The sequence below is a fragment of the Macrobrachium rosenbergii genome, chromosome 8 (genome assembly GCF_040412425.1).
Source record: "Macrobrachium rosenbergii isolate ZJJX-2024 chromosome 8, ASM4041242v1, whole genome shotgun sequence".
In the NCBI taxonomy this organism is placed as follows: domain Eukaryota; kingdom Metazoa; phylum Arthropoda; class Malacostraca; order Decapoda; family Palaemonidae; genus Macrobrachium; species Macrobrachium rosenbergii.
In genome coordinates, this window is record NC_089748.1 from 61,045,658 (window position 1) to 61,051,266 (window position 5,609).

The following is a 5,609-nucleotide window of genomic DNA, read 5'->3' on the forward strand; positions in this document are numbered from 1 at the left end:
GTACTTTTTTAGGACTGGATGGTAAACGCTTATAAAGCATACCTCCTTTAGTATAAGAGAAAAAGCACTCTTACATCAGTATACATTGGGATGTGGATTTCTTTTCCCACGAGAAATACTCTTTAAGGCATACGAATTAGATTAATTCTTTAGGGCATAAGAATTTATGTTCTTCAGATGTTCACATTTGTAAACGTCACGTATTAAAATTTTAGGATAAAACTTTCGAAACTTCCATCTCTCCATGGTCATTCCCCTCCGCTTAAATAAAATTAAAGGAATATACCAAAACATTTTAACCATCCATGGACTGTCGAGACATTTTAGCAAGAATTATGTACTGAAGTTAACCTTACGAGATGGCATGAGAGCCAAAACTAATAACATGAGTCTCTGATGTCATCCCTCTCTATCCACAGCCATTTCTTCACATAACTAAATGTTAGGTTATAAAATCAAGGTTATAAAAAAAAGGTTATAAAACGAAAGTTTAATACTGATGAAAAAACGTCAGTGTATATTTCTCCTGTTCACACTTTCAAGAACATTCAGAGGTTTCACTGTAATCTGCCTCACAGGTGAGGCAAGAATCTGATGATAATTTTAGATTAGAAGATAGAACTGCCAGACCTTGCTAGAATTCTTGTGTAAATCATATCGGGAACAATGTTCATCAATGCCCATATTAAAACTGGCAAGGCTCTGCAGGTTGTCTGGAACTGCCTGATCTTGCTGGAATAATTGTATAAATCAAATCGGGAACATTGTTGACCGCTACTCATTAAAATTGGCAAGGCTCTTCAGGTTGTCTGTTGGGAATAGCAACGATAAAATATGGATAAACCCAAATGCACTAAATTTTAATTTTATATGTGGATCTACCAAAGCCCAATTCATCAAACAACTAACTTCAAAGCTTATGTTGTCTTTCTCTTGAGAATAATGATCCAGTTCAGATGCAGAACTTAAAAATTATCTAGCAATACCGAAGTAAAAACTAATTTTCTTAATATGTATCAAGCCTTTCCCTGTATCTTATTAAAATGAACATTCCTTACATTCTATAAAACACTAAACATTAAAAAAAAAGTTACGATGTTTCCCCATACACGTCCTAAGCAAAGAAATTTATTCAAGTTACGCCCAGTCAAAATTACTTATGATTAATTATTGTTAGAATATTGGTCGAAACAAAGCATTATAAACCTTAAATTTCAAAGGATGTTTGAAGGTTGACAAAAGGTTACAGACAAGCTAAAAAAAAAAATCCCTTGGCTACAAAGTTTTGAAGAGCAGATAATTTTTAAAAATTAACATGTCATCCACGGACATTAATTCCCTGCAGTGAAAACGTGAAATTACGTGGCCCAGTGGCTATCTCAAACCTTAGGCCAAAGGGAAAAATTTTAACTCTGCAGGCGGTGAGAGAGAGAGAGAGAGAGAGAGAGAGAGAGAGAGAGAGAGAGAGAGAGAGAGAGAGAGAGACCCTCAAGTAAACTTTCATACGGCATACACCTCACCGCTAGACTTCTACTTTCAATGCATCTCTTAAAATCTTTACCCAAACATCACCAGTCATGGCAAGCTTACAAGGAAAAACTATCTTCGATCAATACTCTGACACTAACAGGTTTAAACCTTATAAATTTATATGGTACCTCTCAACATACATTGAGGTTTTACCATGAACGACCTCCTTTACAATGCTAAAATTGTGAAACCATTAATGAAATCTCAAACAAGACTTAACAAAAATTAGCATCTACCAATAAGTGTCAGCCTCAAACCTCGCCCAAAGAGACAGCCAAAAAGACACAGACACTCAAAACCTCAAACCTTGCCAAAAGACACTCAAAACCTCAAACCTTGCCAAAAGACACTCAAAACCTCAAACCTTGCCAAAAGACACTCAAAACCTCAAACCTTGCCAAAAGACACTCAAAACCTCAAACCTTGCCAAAAGACACTCAAAACCTCAAACCTTGCCAAAAGACACTCAAAACCTCAAACCTTGCCAAAAGACACTCAAAACCTCAAACCTGCCAAAAGACACTCAAAACCTCAAACGTTTTGCGGCTCTGTATATGGTAGACATTGTCTACCATATACAGCACCTTGGGCCACCTTTGCCGGAGCAGCACCGCCACCCTGACAAAGGTGGCCCCTTTGGATTTTTAGAAAGTGGCTTAAAATTTAAAATATCTCAACTTCAAAATGATTAGCTAATTATATAACTAAATACTTGACAATTAGAAAATTTACTAAGTAATTGACGATTAGAAAATTTACTAAACTTTGTCCTTCGACATTAAAAATATCATGCACCAAGAAATCTTAATAGGCAATAGTTTACAGTTACGTTAACATTTAAATACAAAAAACACTGGCAGTCCAACTAAAAGCAAAGTCTAGTTTATTTAAAATATGGAATCTCCGGTCTCTCTTACCTGCAGAAGGTATTGGCCTGTTTCTAATGTAAAAGAATACAGTCGTTTCCGCCATCTCCTATGCGGGATTTGAAGTTCATGTACTCGAAGTTTCAAACTCTTACCTGAAATGGAGTCCTGTTAAATTGCAACATAGTTTGTCGCCTATGCCTTGTCTTTCCGCCGATACAAAGCGTAAGAAATGACGAACCTAAAATATTCATTTTCCTCGCTTGTACATCACACACTGTCTCACTAGAAGGGACTAATTTGCACTCTGGAAACTTCGAGTGAAAAAGGTCAGCATTTACTAAGTTAACAGAGCTACCAGAATCAATGAAAATAGTAATCTCACTGCCATTAGAAAATCCATGTACAACCGGCCTAGATTCTAGTGACTCTAAGACCTGATTACTCATTATCCTGTGTCCGTCTTCGAACTTATCTTGTGAAAATTCTGCTGTTCCTTTGTGTATCTAGAACTTGCATCATGTGGAATTCTCCTGTCATATCTAGAAAAACCTCCCCGTGACTTCCCTGAATAATCTCTATTCTTCGTGGCTGGGCAAAATCTCCATCCATGATCTGAAGATTTGCAAACTGAACAATATCTCACTCTGCAATTTGATTTACTATGTCCTAGTTTATCACAATTAAAACAACGTATCGTTGTGACTGATCTCTCTGGAATTTTCTTCGATTCTACTCGTGCACATGTCTTCGCTGTTGCATCATTTCCTGAATGCGAGGGACTAGCATTGTTCTGTGGTTTGGAAACCGCAGCCGACATCTTTGCACCTCCCTGTACAAAACTACTGTCCAGTGTCGGGCATTTTGATAGATTTTTATTAATCTGTGCAAACAAAAAGGATTCATCTGTATCCTGATCAATTCTTTTGTCAAAACTATCTACAATTACATCTGGGACCGACGTTAAAAGGCAAGCAAAGTGTAACAATCTTTCAAAATTATCTAAGGAGATATTATTTCCAGTTACCCATGGAGAGCCTGTTATAGATTTCTTTAACTCACCTACTGCATCAAATAAATTCGCACTGTATGTGACCAGTGAATCATTGCCTTTCTTTATTTTGAGAAACGCTCGCAAATTCCGAACTGCACACTCACGTTGAACTCCGCCATAAGTAGCTCGTAGAAATTTCTGCAGTTCATTCCAAGTTTTACACCTTCTGAACCCGAAACTGCGTGCCCGTTTCCCAATATCTCCTTTATCCAAATCCAGAAATGTCTTTGCTTCTGTTAAAGCTTCAGCGCCATTCGTAATTTTCTTGGAATTCAGATAATTGTTCACTGACTCAATGAAAGTTTCTATATTTTGGGTTGGCTTCCCGTCAACTAACCCTTTAAAATTAGTAATTCCCGCGCTAACGCTCGTCACCTTATGCACCACAACTGATTGGGATGTGCTTGCTGCATCGTCCGGCATTTTGTGAGTGATTACACGCCCTGAGCGTAACAACATAAAAAAGAAACCAAAAAGAACACTAGAGAAAGGTAAAAGTTACCCCCTCTAAAAGAAGAACATAAAACGGAGCACTTATCACTCGTGACTTGCTAACAGAAACCAGAGCTATGTGCAACCTGTGACGTCACCATCTCGAAGACGAAGCAGAGGAACACAAGCGTGATTTTTGTTGAATCACCACTTTGCTTAATTAACTCACAATCGCCACTATTCACACTTATTTGGGTATTTTGTTAACCCCAAAATTGCTCTAGAGATCACCCAGATCTATTTCACAACTCCCCACTCCCAATACTCGAATAGAGACGGAAAAAAAAAGATTCCCCGTATTTCACACGTAATCACGACACTCAGTCATTCAACACTGACTCGTCGCCTTAGGTCGCCTATGCCTTGGGCATCGACGTTACCAATTAGTCTATTAGTAATCTCCCTCTTTAGCTACCCTAATTAAGACTATTTAACTTTTACCCGCTTGCCACCATTAAAGACATGGGACACCGCTGCCACCATTAAAATCTGTTACAGGGAACAGAATCAACACTTTTTTTGAAGTGTACGTAGCGTAATCTTAGCGATCTACTTCAGGAAAAAGACGTAAAAGGTTCAACCCATGATCACACTCGCATTTTTTTTTTCTCTCTCTCTCTCTCTCTCTCTCTCTCATCGTTTATCGAAGCTCATCCACCCGATCTCTCTCATTCTCACAAGTAACTAAATGGACTATTTAAAGAAACACAATCGTTCCTACAAAAATAGATTTATTATTCAAATAACCCAACAAGAAATGAATAAAACAAAGCAAAAATTAAAATGCATAATAAATGAATTATCGAGTCAGATAACTAAACTCTAAACGGCAAAGCACTTCTGATTAAAGAAGTCTCATTATGGCTAATAGCCTGGAAATACCCAAAATCTCACATACTCCCAAATCAATAACTAAAAGTCATGTCCAAAAAAAAACAGTCTACCACAAGTCCACAGACATCTGTCGAAAGAATTAAACATGATAGAAAACTCCCAAAAATATATGAAATACAAAACACAATAATGGAAAGTGTAAAATGCATAGCCAAGATATGGCAAACGTAACATAACCAAAAAAACAATATAAAAGAGGTATGAATATTCATATTAAATTTCCGACATCAGTTCACAAGTTCATAATGATTAGAAAGTCATGGTAAAAATCACAAGTTCAATTTTCTCCCATAAAAACAGAGATTTGAGACTCTACCTTATCTGCCGATTTTCAAAGCCTGGAACCACTCCAAAGCTATGACTGGACAACTGCAGTTCTATCACGTTAATGAACGATCAAACTCACTTTTAGGGCAGATTTTGGCATAATCTAGATCAAAGTAACGCACGTACTCACGAATATACATATCGCTTCGGAGATCACCTGATCTCCAATATTGCTGAGCTTCTCGCACAAAAAGCTGAGGAATCAAACTATTTGCTGAATACAAAGATTTTGCAACTGACGGCTCGGTCAGTACCATCTCGCACCGAACTTTCCACGATAACATCTTAAAGCATTGAAGCTATGAAATGTATATATGTGTCCTTTAAATATAGTCATTACAATAAATTGGGATCCATTAACACTAATTTGGACAACGTTTGGGCATAGCGTTTAACTGCTTTTTCACGAGCTGTAATTTGAATAACGTATCAAAACCAATTGAATA

The 5,609-nt window shown here is 37.2% G+C and overlaps 1 long non-coding RNA gene across 1 annotated transcript in view; it reads right to left on the minus strand.

Annotated features, from left to right (window-relative positions):
- Positions 1-475: 475 nt before the first annotated feature.
- LOC136840915 (uncharacterized) overlaps positions 476-5,609 on the minus strand; it is a 5,639-nt gene continuing 505 nt past the window's right edge. Inside the window, exons 2-3 of the long non-coding RNA XR_010853782.1 lie at positions 2,448-2,551; positions 476-809 (exon numbers count right to left, since the gene is read on the minus strand). This is a non-coding gene — a long non-coding RNA (uncharacterized lncRNA). The remainder of the gene's footprint in view (positions 810-2,447; positions 2,552-5,609) is intronic.